At 45.3% G+C, this 26,532-nt stretch overlaps 1 protein-coding gene across 13 annotated transcripts in view; it reads right to left on the reverse strand.

The window, feature by feature from the left end:
• Window positions 1–26,532, reverse strand: part of ADGRL3 (adhesion G protein-coupled receptor L3) — a 1,522,275-nt gene that overhangs the window by 441,191 nt on the left and 1,054,552 nt on the right. The gene's annotated exons all lie outside the window — the stretch shown is intronic.

The following is a 26,532-nucleotide window of genomic DNA, read 5'->3' on the forward strand; positions in this document are numbered from 1 at the left end:
GAGCAGCCTGGGAGGCAGTGTTCCCTCAGATGGGGATGACTGGGACGATATTTGGGATAATAACTTTATCAGACTGGTGTCAGCCAGGGATCATCTTATTCAATTTACATTTTTTTACATCGCATCTACCTTAATCCAGCCAGATTGTCTGTAACATCCCCTACCCAGCCCCTAGTGAGTGTAGGGCTATGCGTTTTGGATCCTCTTGACCAATTGTCACAACAACACTTATTTGGTTCATTACACCCCCTACAGATGTACTACACACACACACATCTAGCTCTGATGAAGCGAGCATGGTCTTGCAAAATACATCGGGTTACTTCTCATGCCAGTGTACTTTGTTTCCACAGAGCTCCCGGTCTCTCCTCACCCATCTTGGCTTCTATCGCTCTATTTCCACAGAATGCTCGCATCCAAGAAGCAGACTTACAGGAGGAATAGAAAGAGGACCAGCCCAGCCATCAGCACCCCGGCTATAGGGGATATTCAGAGACTTTTTGAGAGATCACGTTCCGGCTCCCCGAAACTCAAGATGTCAGAATCGCGGAGCTCCCACTCGCAAACGCCAGACCTCATGGCGGATCCCGATCCTTCAGATGGATCCCGGAGCCCGATATTATATCCCAGCTCCTCCATGCCCATAGCTACAGATCTGGGAAACTCCCCTCATCTACCGATCATGTTTGGAGCTGATGCGGAGCTGAAAGCCATCCTGCAGGCCCTCCCGACGAGGGCGGATATTGAGGCCTTAGTGGGGAGAGTTGAAGCCGCACACAGGAAGGAAATCCATGCAGTTAAACAAGTAGTACAAGCCCTGAACACGCGCATAACAACGGGTGAATGGTCTCTAGCGACTCTAGAACAGAGAGTCACGATCCTTGAAACCCAACAGAGAGATCAGTCTGCCTCTGCAGTGGAGCTCCAGCTGTGCATGGAGGAGATGGAGGACCGGAGCCGAAGGAATAACTTGTGGCTCCAGGGCCTACCGGAAGCTACAGGCCCTGCGGACTTGCTCGCCACAGTCACAGATATCTTTCGAAGGGTGGCGGGCGCCCACCTACCCGAGCAGATAGAGGTGGATCAGGTCCATAGAGCCCTGGGCCCTCGCTTGTCGGACCCAACCAGACCTCATGACGTGATATGCCGCCTACATCATTATATGCATAAAGAGGCCATTGCTCGCGGAGCCTGGGAATCTGGTGAGCTAGAGTTCGATGGCGCAACTGTGAAGCTCCTTCCTGACATCTCCAGGCCAACGCTACTTCGACAAGCCATCCTGAAACCCCTGCTGGATCTAGCCAGACGCTGCAACGCTACCTATCGATGGGGCTTCCCGCTGTCGGTCACCTTCCACAAAGACCAGAGGTCATTTCTCCTGCGTTCACCGGAGACCCTACCTGCCCCTTTGAATTCTTAGGAGCGGATCCGATTGCCATTCCCAACTGGCTGGACTATCTCCCACGAGCTCCAGGTTGCCTAAACACAACGAGGAACCAGGCCCCGAGACCACAGAGGCCAAAAAGAAGCGGGCGCCGCCCTCGCTCTCTATCCCAAGACGAGCTCCTGGAAACGTGAGTTGTCCTATCTGTCCCCATCACGCCATTACTTTGACACTTGTAACCTGTTTTAGACCCCTGCCACACATGCCTACCTGATTTCCTGCTTGGAGTACAGTTAAAGACCTCCTCTGCGCACTTCTTCCTGGCACTGCCCACCGCTAGAGACTTCCACCTTATCTCCTTCTCACCTCACCTAACTTTCACAACCCTGAGATCCGGATCTCCCCACTATGTCGAGACGCCGGCAGGCATACTCTATGCCCTGCAGTACCCATGCTCATCTACCTCCAATGCTTGGAACACAGGGGTCCCCCATTTGCCTTCCTTCCCCATCAGTTTTTGTCCTCTCGGAATGTTGACTATGCAGTTTACAACAAAATGGAACTTACATTCCCTGACAAGAACCAGCAGACATGGGTCACGCTCCAGAAGACGCAATGCCTTCAGCATGCTATTACTACAGACCCTACCGTTAGTACTCACACGCTTCTAAGCGAGTGGGAAAGGGAGATAACTGTCTTGGGTTAAGTGGGCGCCTTTATATTTATGCTGAAATAGTAATGTGGGCAATGTTGTTTTTCTAAGTGTACACATGGGGGCGGTATTCAGGGCTCATTTATGGGTAGCCCGTCTGGTGCATGTGGGGTTTAATAGGTTTAATGCTGGTGTGAGGGGGTATGATATGATATGACATGACATATTTGTCATTTACACGTATTCACACGGTACTGATACATTTTGCGGGGCGGGGCCTCAGCTGTGAGCTCAGCTAGGTCCGCCAACCCCTGTGTCCTGTATCGTAGCACTCTCAATGATAAATCCTCCACCTTCGTTAGGGCAGGGGTGGAGTTCTGTTTAATATATTTACTAAACCTGCAAGATGTTCACCTGCTGTGCTGTACCACCGAGTGGCTGTTGGGGTCCAAGAGATACAGTGGTGGACATCTAGTTAGTTCTCATGAAAAATGAATATTAATGTATGTTCAAAGAGTTTTATTCCTGTTCCTTTAGCTACAGTTTATTATTTCTGCTTCTAATGTTTGATCGGGATGGGTGGGAGACCCGGGTTCTCATCTACAGGTATTGTCTGCCCACATCCCACATAGGCCATTGTATACATCCGATATTCTGGTGTTGTATACACTTTAAGTTTGTAAAACTTACTCGATTAGTTTGAAACCCCAGCAGCGACAGTTCGACTGGACTTTCTCAGTCACTGTCCCCATTTTTCTTAATCCTACCCTACTTTAACCCTTTCTTTTCCCTATCCCCACCTTTTCTTACCCCCCTCCCCACAGCCTTTGTGGGGTCCTCTAATACTCACCTTTTCTATCTTAATACATGGCGGTAGACTCTATTAAGGTGACCTCCCTTAACGCTAAGGGATTGAATACTCCCGAGAAGAGACGTATGCTGCTCCACGACCTTAAAAAAATCACACACAGATAGTGCCTTCATACAGGAGACACACTTTAAAACGGATAAATCCCCTGCCCTACAGAATAGATCTTTCCCCCGAGTATACCATTCTACTAACTGCAATTCTAAATCCAGGGGAGTGTCCATATTGATCTCCAGCAAGCTGCCATGGCAATGCCAGGATTTGTCAGCGGACCCAGAGGGACACTTTCTGTTCCTTAAAGGTCGAGTGGGTGAAATACAGCTTACATTTGCAACATTATATGCTCCTAACGAGCATCAGGACACTTTTTTCAGACATACTATAGATAAGTTAATGGAATATAAAGAAGGCCAGCTAATACTAGGGGGGACTTTAATGTTCCGCTGATTCCCTCAGTAGACACGTCATCTGGTAACTCCTCCTACCCACCATCACACAGGCATAGCTCAGACCCTACACAAGGCCCACCTGATCGACGTGTGGCGTCTTCAACACTCAGGGGAGAGGGACTATACCTTCTATTCATCTCCACACAAGGTATACTCCAGGATTGACCTCTCTCTGATGCCCCATGACCAGCTACACCTTGTGAGCTCTACATCACTAGGTCAGATTACATGGTCAGACCATGCTCCCATATACCTTACATATACCCTCACTGAGAGGCCTTCACCCAGATCTCTTTTTTGGCGCCTAAATGAGAGTCTCCTACAAATCCCTGAGGTACTGGAGGATGTGACTAAAGAAACAGACCTCTATTTCAGAGAAAGCGATAGGCAGGACTGCGATCCTGGAATATTATGGGAGGCACATAAATGCTTCCTTCAAGGGATATTCATTAAACATGGGGCAACTATTAAAAAGAAAAGAAATGAACAACTCACTAGACTACTCTCCACTCTGACCAATGTCGAAGCACAACATAAACACTCCCCTACCCAGGAACTTGAGACGAAATTGAGAATTTTGCGCACTCAAATCACAGACTTGTTACAATACAAAGCAAAGGCTGCCTTACAGTTTTGTCGTAAGATGTCCTACGAGTCAGGAGATAAGTGCAGGAAACTCCTAGCCAAGTCAGTTAAAGAAATTAAATCCTCTTCATACATTCCACAGATCACCACCACTGACGGCCAGAGAACCACTTTACCGACACAAATATCAAAGGGATTCGAGGACTTCTATTCAGGCCTATATAATCTACCTAGCTCCCCCTCCACTCAGGCAAATATTGACCAATATATCTCAGACTCTCAACTTCCTTCACCACCAGCAGAAACCCAGACGTTATTAGACGAACCAATAACTTTAGAAGAATTGCAAACAGCACTCCATGAAAATAGGTAAGGCCCCAGGCCCGGACGGGTACACGGCCCAATATTATAAGACCTTTCTACCAATTCTAGGCCCACGTTTAGTGACATTTTTCAACGCGCTAGGAGCCGATTCCAATTTTCCCAGTCAGACTCTTAAAGCCCATATCTCTCTAATTCACAAAGAAGTGATGGATCCAGGTCTTTGCGGAAGCTATAGACTTATCTCCCTTTTAAATGTGGACCTCAAATTATTCTCGAAAATAATAGCAACCAGTTTAGCACAGCACCTCCAAACCCTAATACACCTAGACTAGGTCGGGTTCATTCCCATTAGAGAAGCGGGGCACAATACCATCAAGGTCCTCAACCTCCTCCAAGTGGCGAATGCCAATAAAATCCCCTGTGTATTTGTAAGTACTGACGCCGAAAAGGCCTTTGACAGGGTGAACTGGAGCTACATGTTCTCAGTTCTCCGTCATATTGGCCTAGGAGACAGGATGTTGAGATGGATTAATAGCATATACTCAAATCCCTCAGCTCAAGTGAAAGTCAATGGAGTACTCTCAAGCCCCTTCCCCATCAGAAATGGAACAAGACAAGGGTGTCCTCTATCCCCCCTTCTCTTTGCCCTTTCCCTTGAACCCTTTCTTTGTACTATCAGATCAAATCCGGACATCACAGGTCTCTAAGTGGGTAGCTCTCACTGCAAAATATCAGCGTATGCCGACGACCTGCTATTCTCCTTAACAAATCCTAAAACTTATGGGGCAATTTCGCATCTAAAGATAAACTTTTCGAAGTCCGAGGCGATGGGCATAGCGGTTCCCCCTTCCACCTTACTTGAACTGCAATCAAGCTGCCGCTTTAAGTGGACTGAGATTGCCCTAAAATATCTGGGTACGGCTATCCCTCCTGACATAACAAGAACGTTCAAACTTAATCCCCCCCCACTGACAAAGACCCGAGTCCTATTAGAAAAATGGCATACAGGTTTCCATTCCTGGTTCGGGAGATGTAACCTCCTTAAAATTAGTATATTACCAAAATTCATTTATCTCATTCAAGTCCTACCTATTCATATTTTGCCCTTTTTTTTTAAACAGATCCATTCACTCTTCACCAGATTTATATGGGCACATAAAAAATCCAGTTTACGTCGATCGCAGATGACTCTCCCCAAACAACATGGAGGACTAGCACTACCTGACATACGAACATACTACCTAGCCTCACATTTAGGACGCATACTTGATTGGAGGAGAAATAAAACATCTAAACTGTGGGTACAACTGGAGCAATCCCAAACTTGCATTCCACTAGGGGGAGCACTGTGGTGCTACGATGATCTACCTCATGGGCTGAAGTCTCACCCACTAATAGGTACCACTTTGAGGCATAGCCACCAAATTGCCTTCCACACATCTCTCACGTCAAAAAGTTCACCTCTATTTCCTATACTGGGCAACCCAAATTTCGACCCGGGCTTACGTTCGACGGAATACACCTCCCTTAGAGACTCAGGCAGAGACCACGCAGCTAAGTTTGTCCTTGGAGGGAAATGGCCTTCCATCTCAGATCTGTCTAACCCAACAGGGGCCTACCATCTCCCTTTCTGGAAAGCAGTACAACTACATCACTTTCTACACTCCCTCCCCAGACCACAAGACTTTGCGCAAGAACAAATGCTGTTTGAAGATCTTTGTTCGGAGGATAGCTCGTTAGCCCATATCTTGTCCCAAATGTACCTGCTGTTAATGTCGCCAAAGACACAACCACATCTGCCCTGTCTGGCCAGATGGGAGAGGGATCTGCACTGCACATTCTCACCTACACAAAGACAACGTATCATTACCCTTTCCCTCAAATCTTCGCTTTACACTAAAATACAAGAAACTAATTTCAAATTACTCACCCACTGGTACCTGACTCCCTCCAGACTACAGAAATGCTTCCCATCCACCTCTGGCCGGTGCTGGCGCTGTACAGAGGAGGGAACCCTGATCCATATTTTTTGGTCATGCCCTAAGCTGAGGGATTTCTGGGAGGGAGTCAGGCGCATCACCCAAAAGTTCACAGACTATGTAATCCCTGACGACCCTGCATTTTTTCTCCTACACCTTTCCTCGATCCCCATCAAGACATACAAGAAATCACTTGTACGTCATCTACTCAATGCAGCGAAGGGGTGCATCCCCATCCTGTGGAAACAAAGCCTCCCCCCAGCCATAACATTGTGGCTGTGGAGAGTGGAGGAAATTAAGAAAATGGAAGATTTGATCTTTACTGTACAACATAAACAAGAGATCCACAAGCAGACCTGGGACATTTGGAATATCTTCATTTATTCTGATGAGGGACAGCACTTATTAGGATTCTAATCCATCTCTATACAACTACTGGGGCCACACCCCCTCTCTTTTGATAATTCACCAGCTCAGCTACCGCCATGTCTTCCCCCACGTCTTCCCCCATGTCTTCCCCCTTTTCCTCCTTTCTCTTCTTTCCCCCCCTTTTTTTTCTTCTCTTACCTACTCTCTCTTCTATTACCTCATTGAATTTTTTTGTCTTCCCATTCTTAAGAAAAGTTGAAAAAGTAGGTGAGGAACACCCCAATATCGTGATACTTATAACAAACATCTGACCTTCACAAAGGTGTATTTTATCAGAGATAAACGCATGTTCTAGAGTTTCATGATTACCCACGTAATGTACATTGTCTTGAGCATATTTTACCTCTGCAAAGCCACTGTAACTAAGTTTGTATTCTCACTAATGGTTGCACTTTGGGGCCCTCACCCCTGCTTGGAGTTGAATAAACTTTATATTTGAAAAAGTCAGATGGTCCACGGAGTCTGTGGACAGACGCATTCTATGATCAGTAACAAAACCTCCAGCAGCATTGAATGCTTGTTCGGAAAGCATGCTGGATGAAGGGCAGCCCAGCAGCTTAATAGCATACAGGGAAAACTACATTTTCCGCGACACTGTAACCTACCAGAGTTGGGAAAAGCGTTCGATAAACTTCTCTTTAAGGTGTCCTCAAGAGATTTCATCTTCTGCACTCTCTGTGGGGACGGGATGAGTTCTGAGACTTTCTCCTTATAACGGTGGTCAAGGAGGGTTGCCAACCACATGGCTGGTCTCCTCCTGGGGCTTTTGCATACCAGCTGGTCTTCCGCTGGTATTGCATGGATGCAGCATTTGGGTAAGTGTCCCCTGGTTGAAGTTCAATCTGGTTGTCATGCTCTCAGTTGTACCATATACATTTTTCTTTCTCACTTGGATTTTCTTACCCACTTCATCACTTCTTATGAGCTTAGTAACATGCACGAATTCAGGTAACTGTTAATCTTGTCTCACATGCAGATTTGCTATTTATTAAATTTCCCTTTTCACTATCACTTCATACGGAACTTTACTGGGTTCATTATTTATAAACTACTCTAAATCAATTTATTATTGTTTCAGTTACATATATACTTAATATTTGTTCCCAGATACTCTTGTTTGATGCGTCATACACCATCCCTGTTGTCACATGGACACCATCCCTATACCCATGCATTTTCCTATACCCTCTGATGCTGCAACCTTATGTACACGCCACCTCAGCTCCCACGGCGAGGTCTGTGCCTCTGACTCACCTTGTGCCAGTTACCGCATGCTGTACTCACTGCCCGCTTTGGTAAGTGTGCTTGGCCAACCATTCATAGAAAAATACTACTTATTTCTATTCCCCTCTATACAGTGTGTGGTTTACCATATTAATTTATATATTCTACAGGAAACTGTCGCATCTGCTCCTGATGAGCGGACGTATTTACGAAACGCGTTGAGCTACATCTGATGCCACATTTATATCAAATATGTTTTGTCAAACTTTTATACCATGTGATCACAGATACAGTTATCGGGCATGCCACCCTTGGCACTTGTAGGCCATACTACTGTTCTAATGATACGTGTTCATTGATATGTATTCTTTTATCCATCGTGCTTATATCTTGTGCAAATTATATGTGTATATATATGAAATTATTCCTCTACTATTACTATGTTACAAATAAAAATTATTTTACTTTTACCGCCGCATTTCAACTGCTTTATTTAAAGTCCCAAATTTCCCTTTATTATGTACCCGAACCAGGGATGGAGGCACTGAACCGTGCCTCATCTAAAGTCCCAAATCCCCCCTCTTTTATATTTTATGTTGCCAACCAATAGTGATACTTTTCCTTTACGCCACGTAATCTTGGGTCCTTTCGCAAGCTTTTAAGCATGAGGGAGCCCATGCACCGCAAAGGAAGTCCTTCTCTTCGTCCCGCTGCTCTGCCTCGAGTGCCCTGTCCATAATGCCACGCAGAGTCTGCTCCAGCAGGGACACAACAGGGATTGTGTCACTGATGCATGCATTGTCACGGCTCACCATCCTTGCGGCCTCCTCAAATGGTGACCATACAGTGCGTACATCGTTTATGAGCAGCCATTGGCGTGGGGAAAAATTGTGCCATACTCACACAGGTACTCGTTGACGGCCCCCCGCTGCATGTGTAGCCACTGCTGCATTGCCAAAGTCGAGTTCCACCTGGTGGGCATGTCACAAATCAGGCGGTTTATGAGCAGGTGAAATTCCTGCTGAATTTCAGCCAACAGAGCACTGCCTGTGTATAACTGCCTAAAATGGCTACACACTCTTCTGGCCTGCTTTAGATCTTCCAACCCTGGGTACCTATTTAGGAAACGCTGCACTACCAAATTGAGGACATGTGCCAGGCATGGCACATTGTCAACTTTCCCTGTCTAAGGGTGGACAGGAAGTTTGTGCCATTATCACACACCACCATTCCTGGCTCCTGCTGGCATGGTGTGAACCACCTCTGGGCCTGTCTCTTCAGAGCTGCAAGAATCTCTGCTCCGGTGTGGTTCCTGTCCCCTAGACACACCAGCGGAAGCACTGCATGGCACATTTTAGCCTGACCCATTGAATAGCCCTTTGAACAATTAGGGTGTACTTGCGGTTCATAGGACAATTCAACAGAGGAGGACATGGAGGAGGAGGGGTAGAGCTAATGAATCTGGCATCATCATCAGCTGTATGGAGACGTGGGAGCACAACAAGCTGCAGCACTGAGCCCTGTCCTTTATCCTTCCAGGATACAAGCAGAATTTTCCAGTGTGCTGTGAACAAAATATATTGTCAATGCCCATGCTTGCTGAGCCATGTGTCAGCAGTAATGTGGACTTTACGGCTGACTGCCTTGCCCAACAATGCCACAACATTGCCTTTCACGTGATGGTAGAGAGATGGACATTATCCTTGATGACGCCCTGGAGGAGGGGCGAAACGTGTTAATGTATTTCCGGTTCACGCTACACCATTGACACAATTTTCGCCTCCGTGGAATGCACACCAACCAGCGGCGGACTAGGATGATTTCTAACTGATGCCTGTTTTTTTTCAGCTATCCTATACAGTCAGGTCCATAAATATTGGGACATCAACACAATTCTAATCTTTTTGGCTCTATACACTACCACAATGAATTTGAAATGAAACGAGCAAGATGTGCTTTAACTGCAGACTTTCAGCTTTAATTTGAGGGTATTTACATCCAAATCAGGTGAACAGTGTTGGAATAACAGTTTGTAAATGTGCCTCCCACTTTTTAAAGGGACCAAAAGTAATGGGACAATTGGCTGCTCAGCTGTTCCATAGCCTGGTGCGTGTTATTCCCTCATTATCCCATTTACAAGGAGCAGATAAAAGGTCCAGAGTTAATTTCAAGTGTGCTATTTGCATTTGGAATCTGTTTCTGTCAATTTTCAATATAAGATCCAAAGAGCTGTCACTCTCTGATGGGTTTGTTTTTTGCCATTACTTTTGGTCCCTTAAAAAGTGGGAGGCACATATACAAACTGTTGTAATTCCTACACCGTTCACCTGATTTGGATGTAAATACCCTCAAATTAAAGCTGAAAGTCTGCAGTTAAAGCAAATCTTGTGCGTTTCATTTCAAATCCATTGTGGTGGTGTATAGAGCCAAAAAGATTAGAATTGTATTGATGTCCCAATATTTATGACCTGACTGTAATTGGTGCCCATTTTGCACTTTGCACTTCATTTAAGCGGTATTTCACTATGCGTTTTCTCTCTGTTTTCTCATCTATGGAGTATGGCGAAACCTGTCTAAGATTTCCTTCTGGAGAAGCCTCCGAGCAACCATTCCTCACACCCCAGATCATTAGATCACAGCCTATTTCGACCCCAGACTGCAAAGCTGAGGGTCCATTATTTTTGGTGAGTGTGGTCACCGAAGGGGGAGTGTGCCACCTAACAAGTTTGGAGCACTGCTGCACTTTATTCAATGCATTCAATTGCATTCAATGCACTAAGCACTTTATAGATTATGTGTATCCTATGTTTACAAGTTTTATATAAGTTTAATTCACACAGCACTAGTTTTTTTGAGAACTGACAATTTTTATTGATTTTTCAAGAAAAAAGGAATTTCCAACATAAAATACAGGAAAACACGCTTTGTTGTTGTGAGAGTACATCTGGCAAGTAATCAAATATTTTGGCCAGTGATAAAGTTTGGTGCAGGCGTGCATCGCTTACAACCATTGGCAGTGTGTATAATTGTCATGTGAAATAGATGGTACACCAAAATCTAGCCTGCATAAGTGCATGTAAACAAATGGAAGAGGGGAAAAAATATAATGAAAGGGTTAAGGGGAGTCAGGGATAGGAGAAGAAAGAAATGGAATAGAAAGTAGTAAAGGAGAGAGAATAAAAAAGAGGACAACCACCCACCCCAAAAGCTACACATCACCTAATAGGCACTAACATAAGTGCAGATAATCTCTGCGAGATCGAGGGTTACGGAGTATTAGGTTGTAGGAGTCTCCAATAGGACCCATGGCTCCCATACTCTTTATCAAGAGTGTTATTTAGAGAAGCCATTCTTTTAATATCTCTGATCCTGGAGTGCAGCTCGAACAGTGAGCGGGTTCCCTCTTTTTCCACTTCAGGGCCACCAAACACAGTGCTGCAGTTAGCACGTGGGCTAAGAGCTTTTTTGACAGTTTAGAAAAGTATGTGGGTGGGAGGCCCAGAAGAAAAGTTTTCGGGTTGAAGGGTACCCCAGTACCAAAGATGGATTGAAGCAGGGAGTGCACCGTCTGCCAATAGGGGATGAGTAGAGGGCAGGTCCAATAGATGTGATATAGCGTTCCCCTATCTTTACAACATCGCCAGCATTAGGGATCGGCAGAGGGTTATATGGAGTGGAGCAGGTCAGGGGTCTGGTACCAATGAAATAGAATCTTATATTGATTCTCTTTATAGAGCGTACAGATAGAGCTCTTAGGGGTCTGCGACCATATGAGCTGCTACGTGTTCAGGGGTATATCTACACCCAGAGCCTGCTCCCATTTACCCATATATGCATGTTGTGGTCCGGCTGGCGATAAATCCATGATCTTGAGCTGATAAGTGCGCAAAATCATACCTTTAGGGGATGAGTCTTCTAGACATAGTTTTTTGAATTCGGTTAGAGGGGAGAATTGAAGATTTGCTACCAAAGATTGAGCATAATGCTGTATTTGCAAGTAACTAAAAAAATCCTGTCTGGGTATGTTAAAGGCATCTTGCAGATCTTGAAATGATCTCAGGGTTCTGGTTCTGGTGTCTACAAATTGACCGTAGCAGAATAAGGCCTTATCCATCCAGAAGTGAGACATCTGCGAGGTCAAGCTATCTGGGATATTGGGTGTGAATAGGAAAGAAAGAGGTGACTAGGGAGGAGGTGGTGGTAAGCGGGTATGTCGATTTTGCGTGCCGTAACAGCGTGCGCAGAAGCGCCATTGGCCCTAATAGCTGTGTACCACCAGACACTACATCAGAACTGGAAAAGATATTGGTAAACCCGCGCAACAGTAAAAAAAAGTGTGTAAAGGGCAGGATAGGACTGCTGCCTCCACAGAAGCAATCACCACCGAGGTGGAAAAAGCTGAGTATGAAAGAAATGTTAAAGTGTGAGTGTGGCACTGTCCTGGTTAAGAACGCATGTGAAAATGTAAAAATAAATATAAAAATGGGATCCTATGACATATATAATGCCGCTATTAATATACTAAATACACCGGTGAAAAGAAAATTTCATGCTACAAAAGCCAAATGGTAATACATAACCAAGTAAACATAAGCTAAAGTAAAAGGAAAATGAATATCATACGTGAAATTAGTGTGATCCACTCTAACACATGATAGCCAAAACATACATCAGTGGGTGCGTAAAGGGATGGGGGGGGGGGTGGGATAGGAAAAAAGGGGGGAAAAAAACTAATATATGCCTCAGCTGCAATAGGAAATGGTGTTGCTGAGGGTCCTAACAAGGTGTATATGTGAAAAATAAGTGACTTGTGCTTAGTGCAGCAATAGTAATTTAAATAGTCCTTATAGATTTTGCTGACATTTAGAATAAACAAATGTGTTCAAAACCGTCTTCTAGTGTTTGGTGACCGTGTAGTAATATCGCGTGCTCTTAATGTGCGGACACCTACGTCTTGTATCATCTCCCAGGGAACACAGGATTTGAATCTGACGGTTCTGCTGATGACATTTTTGCTTTACATGAGCTACCAATATGTGAGTACCGCTCTGTCATCTTTCTCAAATAAAACTTTTTAATGGTTTTACGCTATGGGCATCCCTTTTTCTTTTTATGTCTAAATGCCATCCCAATCCTGAGAGTGCCAAGGACTGCTGCACAGTGGCATAGACTATGACTGCCTGTCACCCCTGCAGGGGTTAAGGAAGCTGGTGAGTGTCCGCACATTAAGAGCACGCGATATTACTACACGGTCACCAAACACTAGAAGACGGTTTTGAACACATTTGTTTATTCTAAATGTCAGCAAAATCCATAAGGACCATTTAAATTACTATTGCTGCACTAAGCACAAGTCACTTATTTTTCACATATACACCTTATTAGGACCCTCAGCAACATCATTTCCTATTGCAGCTGAGGCATATATTCGTTTTTTTCCCCCCTTTTTTCCTATCCCATCCCCTCCCCTCCCTCCCCCCCCCCATCCCTTTATGCACCCACTGATGTATGTTTTGGCTATCATGTGTTAGAGTGGATCACACTAATTTCACGTATGATATTCATTTTCCTTTCACTTTAGCTTATGTTTACTTGGTTATGTATTACCATTTGGCTTTAATAGCATGAAATTTTCTTTTCACCGGTGTATTTAGTATATTAATATAGCGGCATTATATATGTCATAGGATCCCATTTATATTTATTTTTACATTTTCACATGCGTTCTTAACCAGGACAGCGCCACACCCACACTTTAACATTTCTTTCACTACATCAGAACTCCATAGCATGGAATTCGGGTGGACAGGGGCTAACCATAATTTCTCAATTTGTGTCCATCGGTTATAGGCATGAAGAGTGCACCAAGAGGCTACAGAGCGTAACTGGGCAGCTAAATAATACTTGGCTATGTTAAGGAACGCAAGGCCACCTTGATTGCGTGGAGCGTACAGAACCGCTCTAGCGATCCGGTGCCTCTTACAGTTCCAGAAAAAATTTATCAGGTCGCCCTGGAGTCTCTTAAAGTGCGAGGTTAGGATGGAGACAGGTAGTGTCTCCGGTATAAAAGTTTGGGCAGAATTGTCATCTTTAAGATCGCAAGGCATCCGAAAAGAGATAGTCTGAGACTTCCACTTGGCTAGGGAAGCCCTAATGAAGGTGTATAGTTGGGGGAAGTTGGCTTTATAGAGTGTCGTATGTAGGTGTGAGGTGGATCCCAAGGTATTTTAAGGAAAAGGTCTTCCATGTGTAATTAAATGTTTGAGAGAGGGCTGATAGTGTTTGGTGGGGTATATTGAGGGTGAGGGCTTCCCTCTTTGAGTTATTGATTTTGTACCCTGAGAGGGCACTATACTGGTCTGGTTCTAAGTTTGGATTCGGGAGAGAAACACAGGGTTGCGTGAGGGTGAGGAGGACATCGTCTGCAAACAGCACTAGTTTTTATGTAATTGAATTGTTCAGAGTCATTTATTTTCTGCCAGCGCTGTTTATACTCTTTTCCATATATTAAAAAAGGCCCAGACAGCTGAGCTGTGGGAAGTGGGCCGGGAGATAACAGCTCCACAATGTGATGGAATAGGGTGGCTGCTAGGGGCGGACTGACAACTCATGGGGCCCCTAGGCAATAGGGGATCATGGGGCCCCCTTTCTCCCCACCCACCCACACACAAGCCTCACCCTCACAGCCCCACGTATATATTGCACTGCTACATTACATGCATTGGTCACAGAATTTCTCTACTGTATGTTCAAAATAAATGTTTAAAGAGTTAAGAAAATAAAGAAAAATAAACTCACATTAACCACGTACATTTACTGTGGGGCTGCGTCTCCTGTGAGCAGAATCACGTACAGGTACTTGATTCTGCACTTGCGGGTCTGCGTGCTGTTTGACCCGCTGCCACTGTGATTGGACACACCGAGAGCTAATCAGCGGGTCCGGTGGACCCGATGTCCGCCGAGCGCTGATGATCCTTTCCAACAGAGGCAGAACGGTGGTCTGCCGATGTAAAAAAGTCCCCAGAGAGCCTCCCCCACTTACATCAGGGTCCCCAGAGAGCCCCATCCTTACATCAGGGTCCCCAGAGAGCCCCGATCCCACCCTTACATCAGGGTCCCCAGAGAGCCCCCTCCTTACATCAGGGTCCCCAGAGAGCCCCGATCCCACCCTTACATCAGGGTCCCCAGAGAGCCCCCTCCTTACATCAGGGTCCCCAGAGAGCCCCCAACCCCCCTTACATCAGGGTCCCCAGAGAGCCCCCCCTTACATTAGGGTTCCCAGAGAGCCTCCCCTTACATCAGGGTCCCCAGAGAGCCCACCCTTACATCAGGGTCCCCAGAGAGCCCCCCCCTCACATCAAGGTCTCCAGAGAGCCCCACCTTACATCAAGGTCTCCAGAGAGCCTCCCCATACATCAGGGTCCACTCCCCAGAGAGCCCCCCATACATCAGGTTTCCCAGAGAGCCCTCCATACATCAGGGTCCCAGAGAGCCCCACCATAGATCTGGGTTCCCAGAGAGCCCCCCCATACATCAGGGTCCCAGATGGCCCCCCCATACATTAGGGTCCCCAGAGAGCCCCCCATACATTAGGGTCCCAGAGAGCCCCCCATACATCAGGGTCCCCAGAGAGCCCCCCCATACATTAGGGTCCCCAGAGAGCCCCCCCATACATCAGGGTCCTTAGAGAGCCCCCCCATACATCAGGGTCCCCAGAGAGCCCCCCATACATCAGGGTCCCAGACAGCCCTGCCATAGATCTGGGTTCCCAGAGAGCCCCCCCATACATCAGGGTGCCAGAGAGCCCCCCCATACATCAGGGTCCCCAGAGAGCCCCCCATACATCAGGGTCCCCAGAGAGCTCTCCATACATCAGGGTCCCCAGAGAGCCTCCCCCCATACAGCAGGGTCCCCAGAGGGCCCCCATACATCAGGGTCCCCAGAGAGCCTCCCCCCATACGTCAGGGTCCCCAGAGAGCCTCCCCCCATTCATCAGGGTTCCCAGAGAGCGCCCCCATATATCAGGATCCCCAGAGAGCCCCCCCTTACATCAGGGTTCCCAGACTTAACCCCCCCCCAGAGGTTCCCCTGTACTTCGCTGTGCACCTCCAACCCCCAGCACAGGGGGAGGTGGGAGGTGGCAATCGGCAGCTCTATGGTGCCTGTGGATCTCACTGGGGCTTGTAGTTCTCCTCCTGATTCTGTACAGTGGAGAGGGGAGGGGCCTCTGACCCGGGCAGCAGTCAGCAACAGTGTACAAGCAGAGCAACTCACTTGTACACTGAAGAGTGAAACTTGTAGCTGCCCGGGTCAGAGGCCCCTCCCCTCTCCACTCTATATACTCTGGAGGAGAAATACAAGCCCCAGGGAGATGCAGCAAGCACCATAGAGCACCACGAATATATTGCACTGCTACATTACATGCATTGGTCACAGAATTTCTGTACTATATGTTCAAAATAAATGTTTAAAGAGTAAAGAAAATAAAGAAAAATAAACTCACATTAACCACGTACATTTACTGCGGGGCTGCGTCTCCTGTGAACAGAATCAAGTACAGGTACTTGATTCTGCGCTTGCGGGTCTGCATACTGTTTGACCCGCTGCCGCTGTGATTGGACACACCAAGAGCTAATCAGCGGGTCCGGTGGACCCGATGTCCACTGAGCCCCGACGATCATTTCCAACAGACCAGAGGTGGTCTGTTGATGTAAAAAAGTCCCCAGAGAGCCTCCCTCACTTACATCAGGGTCCCCAGAGAGCCTCCCCTTACATCAGGGTCCCCAGAGAGCCCCACCCTTACATCAGGGTCCCCAGAGAGCCCCCAACCCCCCTTACATCAGGGTCCCCCAAAAGTAATGGGACAATTGACTGCTCAGCTGTTCCATGGCCAGGTGTGTGTTATTCCCTCATTATTCCATTTACAATGAGCAGATAAAAGGTCCAGAGTTCATTTCAAGTGTGCTATTTGCATTTGGAAACTGTTGCTGTCAACTCTCATGGGGAACGGTTCCCCATTGATAATGTTAGCTATGACGAAACGCGTCTGAGGAGGTACGTGCTGACTTCACCATGTCTCGTTGAGGAGGACAGGACTTGTTTGCTTATGCCGGCCGGCTTCATATTCCCATGCAAGTTGTTTATCGTTTGTTTGTAAGTGCATTTCCTTTATTTTAATAAATCAGTGTTGATGATATCACGCCATTGGTTTATATATATATCTCTTTTGGGTTATCATCTACTGGCAACTATGGCTCTGTGAGACCATTTCCCTCGTTTGCTGAGCGATTGATCCATATATCACACAAGTTGTTTCCTGAAGTAAACCGTGGCTCTGTTTCCTGTTGGTGCAGTTATTTACTCAGCTTAATTTAACATCTGGTAAGGAGGCTCTCTGTGTGGTGACGGTCCCACTTTATTTGATTCATCCACTGGGTGGATGTTTGTTTTTCTATTGGCTATATTCTACATGCTCTCTTTCTATTCAAATCTGGTAAGGAGGTCCTCTATCTGGTGAAGGCAAATCTAGTATCATTCTATCCACTGGGTTATCATTATATCCTTTTTTGCTCACGATTGGTTGCTCATAATGTGAGTGTCACTATATCTACTTACACATTTATAACTTTGACGGTATCACGCTATGTATACATTTCTTGTTTACACATATAATACCTTTGGAGTTGACGCCAACCCATGCTGAAGGATTCACGAGGTCTACACTTCATGCTGTATTAATCATAAACCCAGGATGGGGTATTAGCCACTTGTCTATTTTGGCTTACATTCTGGTAAGCATGCATTTCTTATGATTCTTCTGTGAAGAACATTTAGTTCATTTCGACTGCTGAAGCATCTGGAATTTTTTACATGCAAATGTTTTTATTCAATTGGACTCTTATAGCGCGATTTTTTCTTGTTTGTTTATTTTGTGTTTTTCCCACATTTATTGCAGCTTGGGGATTTGTCCACCCTATTGTTTATTAGATTAGCGCAGTTTTTTCTCTCTTACATGGTGGTATATAGAGCCAAAAAGGTTAGAATTGTGTCGATGTCCCAATATTTATGGACCTGACTGTATGGCATTAAACTTACAGTAATGCACAGAACTTTATGGCGTTCTAAACTTGCAGTAACGCAATGAAATATACTGTGTTAAACTTGCAGTAACGCATAGAACTATATGGCGTTAAACTTGCAGTAACGCACAGAACTATATGGTGCTAATCTTGCAGTAGCGCAATAAAATATACTGTGTTAAACGGTCACTACATTCACACTGTCAGAAACCATGAATCAGACTGAGACAGAAGTACGGTTAAAATCACACTTGTTTAATAATAAAAATAGTAAAAGCTAAACAGAGCAACGTAGTCAAATCATAGCCAGAGTTCGGTAACCGGAACAGATAGTCAGACAAGCCAGGACGTCAGGGAGTTATTTCTGACCAGTTGTTATTATGGTCAGAAATATAGCAACGTAGAAACTGCTCCAAGGACTGGTTGGCTCGTTCTGCAGCCCCATTACACCGCGGGTGATATGCAGAGGAGAAAGAAAGCTGAATTCCCAACTGTGCACAAAAGGCTCGCCAGAACCGGGACACAAACTGACTACCCCTGTCCGAGACAATCACCTTCGGTAGCCCATGTAAGAGAAAGATCTCCCGAGCAAAAATGGAAAACAGTTCCTTAGATGTGGGCAACGTCTTAGGTGGAATACAATGAGACATCTTTGAGAACCCATCAACCACCATAAGGATAACTGTGTTGCCCTGAGAGTTGGGTAACTCCACAATGAAATCCATGGACAGGTGGGTCCAAGGCCTCTCTCAATTGGGTATGGGTTGTAGGAGATCCACTGGAAGGTGTTGTGGTCTCTTATTCACACGAAACAAGCAGCTACGAAGGCAGCTACAGACTCTCAGGGACAAAGCAGCGGTCGCAAGGTTTCTCAGGAGGAGCATGGACCTGAGCGGCAAGAATTTTGTCAACCAAAGGAGAAGTGAGACTGGTGCGAACCGTATCCAGAATACGATCAGGAGGAATCACAAGAACAGGAACCAATTCCATCTTGGAAGTGGAGGAAAACTGTCGTGACAAAGCATCAGCCCTTACATTCTTAGTACGGGGAAAGAATGAGACAATGTAATTGAAACTTGACAAGAAAAGAGCCTGTCGCACCCTTCTGGGAGAGAGGCGTTTAGCCTCAGACAAGAATGTGACATTCTTATGGTCAGTAAGAATGAGAACTGGCACTGTGGTACCTTTGAGGAGATTCCTCCATTCTTTAAGGGCTAAAATGATTGCCAACAACTCTTTCCCCAATTTCGTAATTGCATTCTGCAGGTGACAATTTCTTGGAAAAGTAGTCACAAGGATGCATAGCGCTCTCAGAGGTAGGACGTTGAGACAGAAGGGCTCTAACTCCAGTCTCAGGAGCATCAACCTCAAGGATAAAGGGTAACATAGGATCAGGATGTGCCAACACAGGAGCAGAAACAAAGGCAGCCTTGAGACTCTCAAAGGCCTTAATGGTCTCCGGAGACCAACTCTGTGGGTTACCGCCCTTTCTGGTCATATCAGTCAGGGGCTTGACCAGAGACGAGAAGTTACAGAAAAACTTTCAATAATAATTGGCAAAGCCAAGAAAAAGTTGCAGAGGACGTATACCCACAGTTTGGGGCCACTGTAGGACTGCTGAAAGTTTCTCTGGGTCCATCGAAAAACCAGCAGTGGAAATGACAAGAATTTACCCTGTTCACAATGGAACTCGCACTTCTCCAATTTACAATAGAGATTGCTTCTGAAGCACACGACAAACATCTGTGTGGTGGCTCTCTAGGGAATTGGAAAAAATTTGGATTTTGTCGAAATAAACCACCACACGCAGGCTGCAACAAATCTCGGAGGACATTGTTGATAATTTCCTGGAAAACTGCCGGAGCTTTAAAAAGGCCAAATGGGATTACAAAGTACTCATAATGGCCTGTTCTGGTATTAAACGCAGTTTTCCATTCGTCGCCCTCCTTGATCCTCACGAGATTGTATGCTTCTCTCAAATCCAGCTTTGTGAAAACCGTTGCTCCCTTGAGGCGGTCAAATAACTTAATCAACGGAATTGAATAAGCATTCTTTTTTTTTTTTTTTTGTTTCAAATATTTTATTCAAGGTAACATATAACAAGTATCATGAAAAGGACATGGCAATACATGACATTATAATAATTAAGAATGAAGTTGTACAGGTATTACAAATAGTACAAAACTGGGTAAAAACATATGGAGAAGGGTCAGTGAGCGATATGTTTCATACAGGAAATCCTTGTGTATAGATCGTTCCTGAGAAAGATAGAAGTATTATTGTTAATTCTAGGAAGAGAATAATTATTAAGAATATGGGGGATCAATTGATCTGGGAAAATATTGAGACTATTTTCTAAATACGTATGGTGTTTGGGTGTATTACAGGCAAACCTGCGAGAACATACAGATTAATTGAAGACCAGGGCAAGACCGTTCGTGACCCTCGCACCCCTAATGGGTTCAAACTGTGCGAGGGGAGACGAAGGGAAATACCTATGATCAGTTTTCATTTGAATTGGTCTGTTTTTTTATGTATTGAATTTACATAATAATTAGGATTGTTGATGTAACCAGGATTTAGTTGAGATTTTGGGGGTTCAGTGTCGTAATTTATCGGGGGAGGGGATGGGGTGATAAGGATAAACAGAGGTTTGAGTTTAACGTCAGGTAGGGAATTCAAAGTGTAGAGGGAAGGTAGTGTGCCTGGTGGGCTCAACGTGGAATAAGGACAAAGTCAGAAAGAGCCTGATTCAGACCGCACATGTATGTAGCGGGGTATACCTTCGGGGTAAATGTAGATGAGTTAGGGTAAGGTGATTGAGGTGTACAGTAGACATTCCGAGCCTGTTGAAAATAAGCGTTACAGAGTCAATTATTATTAAGTCTATGAGGGGAGTCTGGGTTGGGAATCTAACGTCATAGACTTATATTCCTGGGAGTCTCTGAAGTGAATCCAGCAAGCCCAGGTGTTTCGGAATTTTGTGGGCATTTCTTTAGCTTGGTGGATTAGGTCCTCCATATCCGCTATTTTTTTCACCCGTTTTAGCAAATCAGATAGAGTGGGAGGATTAGCATTCTTCCAACGTTGTGGGACACATTGTTTAGCAGCGTTAATCAGGTGGAGTGTTAATGACTTTCTGTAATTGGATTGTGGTATGATTGTATGGTGGAGTAGGTATTGAGCAGGGGAAAATTCAAGGGTATAGGTGGTAATGTGGGCTATCGTTTTGTGTATTGTTTCCCAAAATGGTTTTATGTGAGCACAGTCCCACCAAATATGGAGGAGAGAGCCCACTTCGGAATTACATCTCCAGCACAGCAGAGATGTAGTTGGGTGGAATACATGTAGACGTTCGGGCGTGAGGTACCATCTGGAATACAACTTGTAATTGTTTTCTTGTGCTGTGACATTCATTGAGCCTTTATGTATATGTACATGTATATTCCCCCAATCCTCTTCAGTGAGGTCGAGGTTGAGTTCACTTTCCCATTTCTGATTGGTCGGATTAGATTTGTATTCAGTGGGACCAAAAAGTAGAGAGTAAATCGTTGAGATCAAGTGACTTTGAGGGCCGGCAGAGAAACAAAGGGCCTCCAAAGATGTTTGGTTTCTACACCATTGTGAAGTGGGGTTGATGGAAGTTAGGAAGTGTTGTAATTGTAGATATGTAAAGAACGGGATATGTTGATCAGGGAATTTAGAGGGCAGATCCGAGAATGGAATAATAGATCCCTTGTGAAAGAGTTGGTGGGCTCTTAGGGGATGTTTCCCGTTGGCAAAGAGCACATTTTTCTCTGATAGACCCGGTGGGAAGTCAGGATTGCCGGTTAGAGGGGTCATTGGACCTGGGCAGGGTGTTAATTTTAGCGAGTGACATACTTTACGGAAGCTTTCCAAGGTAGGTCCTATCAGGGGGTGGGTGGAGTGTTCTTTAGGGGTGTTCGTGATGCTACACCATGGTACATGTGAGAGAGGGATTAAGGCGTTTGAGTCTTCGAGAGAAATCCAGTCTTTAGAGTGTGTGTGTATGTGCCAGTCGATCAATCTGGCGATGTGGCATGCTGCATGGTATTTACGGATATCCGGAAGGCTTAGTCCCCCTTTAAGTTTGGGGAGAGTCATTCTGTCCCAGCTGATTCTGGGGGCTTTGTGAGCCCAAATGAAATGCCTGCACATTCTTTTATAATTTCTAAAAAATGTTAGAGGGAGTTTGATTGGGACAGTCTGTAGAATATATAATATGCGGGGCAATATGTTCATTTTTAATATGGCTATTCTCCCAAACCAAGAAAATTGTCCAGAAGACCATTTGGCGAGGTCCGTCTTTATATTGTGGAGGATGGGAGTGTAGTTCCTTACATAGAGCTCAGATCATTTAGAGGGTATTTGAATACCTAAATAGGTAAGGGCATGCTTCTCCCAGCTAAAAGGGAAGTTAGTTTGGCATAAAGAGACTGTCGTTAGAGGGAGGGTGATGTTGAGGGCTTTTGATTTGGTGAAGTTTATTTTTAAATTGGACAGTGTATGAAAAAGCTCGAAATCTTTAAGGAGGTTAGATGGTGATTAATGGGTTAGAGAGGAAGAGAAGAATATCGTCGGCGTAAGCGGCAATTTTGTATTGTTTGTGCCTAATATCAATACCCGATATATTTGGGTTATTCTTAATTTTGTGTAACATGGGTTCTAAAGAGATTACAAAAAGGAGGGGAGACAGGGGGCAGCCTTGACGAGTGCCGTTGGAGACGGAGAAGGCTTCCGACAGGCATCCGTTGACCCTTTGAATAAGCATTCTTAATCGTGAAACGATTAAGACACCTATAATCAATACAAGGTCTCAGTTTACTACTCTTCTTCTTCACAAAGAAACCAGCACCAGCCGGAGACGAGGACTTGCGGATGAATCCTCGAGAAAGTGCGTCTGCAACATACTCCTCCATGGCCTTATCCTCTGAGACCGACAAAGGGTAAATCCGGCACCAGGTTGAAGGTCAATTGCACAATCATATGACTGGTGTGGAGGCAAACTACCGGCTTGACCTTTGTCAAAGACATCGCTAAAATTGTGGTACTCCTCCGGCAGGGAGGAGAGTGAAGAGGTGCATAGGACCATAGCCACATTCTGGAAACATGTCTTGCTGCATTGTGGCGACCAGGAGAGAACCTCAGCACAAAGCCAATCAAAAGACAGGCTGTGCCTCTGTAACCAAGAATAATCAGCGGAAACTTAGGTGAGGAAAAAACTTGAAATTGGATTATCTCATGGTGAAGAGCCCCTACGGCCATGGACAACGGAACAGTCTCATGGCCAGGCTGTAAAGGTCTCCCATCAAGAGCCTCAATGGCAAGTGGAGTGGCACGAAGCTGCAGCAGAATTGAGTGCTTAGATACAAAGGCAGTGTCAATGAACAGGCCTGCAGCCACAGAGTCAGATAGAGCCTGTATCTCAATGACGACTCAGACCAAGAAAGGATATTTGGGACCAGAGGCTTATCCTTCTGGATAACTGGGGACAAAACAATGCCACCTAAGGTCTGTCCGCTATAGGACCTCAAGGTTCGGGCATTCCCTGGCTGTGTAGGACAAGACTTCAAAAAGTGACCTGCCTGGCCACAATAAAGGCACAATCTCTCCCTCCTCCTAAAGGTTCTCTCAGAGAGACGTGTGAAGCCCAAGTGCATGGGTTCATCTTCACTGACCGACTCGGTATTAGGAGGAATGGGAGGTGAGGGAGGCAAGGGTGGGACTGCAAAGCTCGGAGGAGGCTTCCACAAGCGCTCCTTAAAAAAGAGAGTCTTTCTCTGAGTCTGGAATCAATGAGGATGGCAAACGTGATCAACTTCTCCAGCTCAGTGGGTATATCTCGGGCTGCTCTGTCATCTTTGATGGTATCCGAGCGACCATGAGAAAAAGCAGCCACGAGGGCCTCATTGTTCCACGCAACCTCTGCAGCCAGAGTACGGAATTCAATGGCGTAATCGGCAACAGTTCTCATACTCTGATGGACATGAGGCACTTGGCAGCAGAAGTGGAGCGTGCGGGAGCGTCAAATACCCTTTTAAAGGAAGCCACAAACTCTGGGTAACTCAGGACAATGGGATTTTGCGTTTCCCATAGAGGGTTTGCCCAGGCCAAGGCTCTCTCAGAAAGCAATGATATCACGAAACCTACTTTGCTTCTGTATGTGGGAAAGTGGAGCGGAACCAGACATACCTCTTAGAGGTAATATTCGAGGCGGGTGCCTGCACAGAGACTGGAGCAGCAGCAGGGACGGTTTGCAACACAGGTTGTACCGAAGCAGCCACAGTGGGAGATTCCAGGTGAGGAGCATCAGTAACGCTAAGGCAAACCGATCAATACGGTGATCCTGCTCATCCAACCTGGAAAAAATATTACCAACAAGTGGATTGACTGCATCTTCTGAATTCATGGCCTTCGCATACTGTCAGAAACCATGAATCAGACCGAGACAGAAGTGCAGTTAAAATCACACTTGTTTATTAATAATAATAGTAAAAGGTAAACAGATTAACGTGGTCAAATCATAGCCAGAATTTGGTAACTGGAACGGATAGTCAGACAAGCCAGGACGTCAGGGAGCCAGAGATCAGCATACTTCAGGACAGGCCAGGAAATCAGGAAACCGGAGAACCAGCCTAGTGAAACAGCAAGCAGGATCAGGAACCAGAAGGGACGTCAGCCAAACAAGTCTTCAACAGGTACACAGGAGAGAATCTCTGTATGTGTTGACCAAGACGAAGGCAGAGAGGAACTGGACTGAACAGCTTAAGTAACCAGGACTGACAAACAGGATATCATCATCAGATGAGTCACTGTGGAATAGACTGGAGCTGGCAATTAACCGACAGCTGAGCGGCCTGCTCTGAGAAGGAAGGGCTGAGCCCAGCCCTGACACACTGACTGAACTATCCCTACATTCACACTAATGTAAAGATGAATGGTCGCACTATAGTTACAATGACTGAACTATCCCTACATTCACACTAATGTAAAGATGAATGGTCACACTACACTCACAATGACTGAACTTATCCCTACATTCACACTAATGTAAAGATGAATGGTCGCACTACACTCATGCTGAACTATCCCTAGATGCACACTGAACTGATATTCTACACGGACAATAGAATCAGAACAGAACACTATAGCACACTAACTGTCTAATAGGTCTCTCCACGCCGCTATCACACTACAAATGGCCGCTATGGAAAGAATGCTTTTATAGTGTGGGGTGGGAATAAGAGCAATGAGCCATGATTGGATACAGTAATCAAGACAGCATCCAATCATGGCTCTGACAGTGCTCTGTGCTCCGACTGGCCGAAGCTTTCATTGCTTCAGCCAATCAGGGCATTCAATGCACTGCGTGGGCCGAACAAACGGTCGAACGACTCTATAATTTGGTTGTACGGATAACTTCCGAACAGCCAATGTTCAGCCCGAACTCACCCATTAGATTCCTTTAACAAGTTACACTTCTCTATAGGTGCTGGAACTTTACAGCCCTGGCTTGAGTGTCCTCGATTTCCTTACCCCTCTTCACCCACTTTACTTGCTTTCTACCATTTTCTACTACTCCTATACTTCCCTGCTATGGAGCCCCTTTTACTTTTCTTTTTACTTGTATCTGGTAACAGATTTATTATTACAGCTGGAATCAGCAATACCTACTGGTCATATATTGCCTGATCTCTTACGAGATGTTTTGCACATAACCTTCTGTTATTTACAGTAATAGCCCTCAAACCCAGAAATATCCTTTTTATATCTGTGTGATTCCTTATGTTATAACCTGTATTTGAAAAACACTTCAATAAAAAGTTAAAGAAAGTTAACTGATAGAGAAATACTCTATACCTTTGCTAGAACAGTACATAACACTGGATGGCAGCATGCCTGCCCAGTCTCTTCTGTTGGCAATCTGCCACCTACACTGAGTGCATGGCCTAGAGAGAGTGTTAAATATTATTACTGATTTTTTGCATTTTTTTCTCAGTTTAACAACTCATCTGGCAAACACAAACAGGCAAACTGGTGGTGTGCTTTCTTGGCAACTGCTGTAACAGAGTTCCCTAGCATTAATATCAGTGCCCACACAAACAAAGTTTCTTGAGCGTTAGAACTGTCAGCTGTATATGGGTATACGAATCCTGGAGAATATAAAATGAGCTAGAACCAAGTGCAGCCACTAACCATTGGAAAAAATGGATAACAAAACACCAAAAACAAAGAAGCAGCGTTCTATGGGTGAAGCATAGGAATTTGCAGACCTTTGGCCAAGTAAAAAGTTTATTTATTGTACTTCTGGGAGATAAAAAACTGTCAATGATAAAAACTTGCAAGAGTTGCAGAGGCAATCATAAAAAGCAAGTAGTCAATTTAGATATTAATGTGAAATAATAAAAACTGTATCACTGTGACATCCAGGTGGAGAGGGATTAGGGATCCAAGATGAACTACGATGGCAGAAAAAAGATTTTCTGCCATTGTGGTTCAACTTGGATACCGGTTGAGTCTGACCACTGGTCTAAGGTA

The sequence above is a fragment of the Aquarana catesbeiana genome, linkage group LG01 (assembly GCF_042186555.1).
Source record: "Aquarana catesbeiana isolate 2022-GZ linkage group LG01, ASM4218655v1, whole genome shotgun sequence".
NCBI lineage: Eukaryota > Metazoa > Chordata > Amphibia > Anura > Ranidae > Aquarana > Aquarana catesbeiana.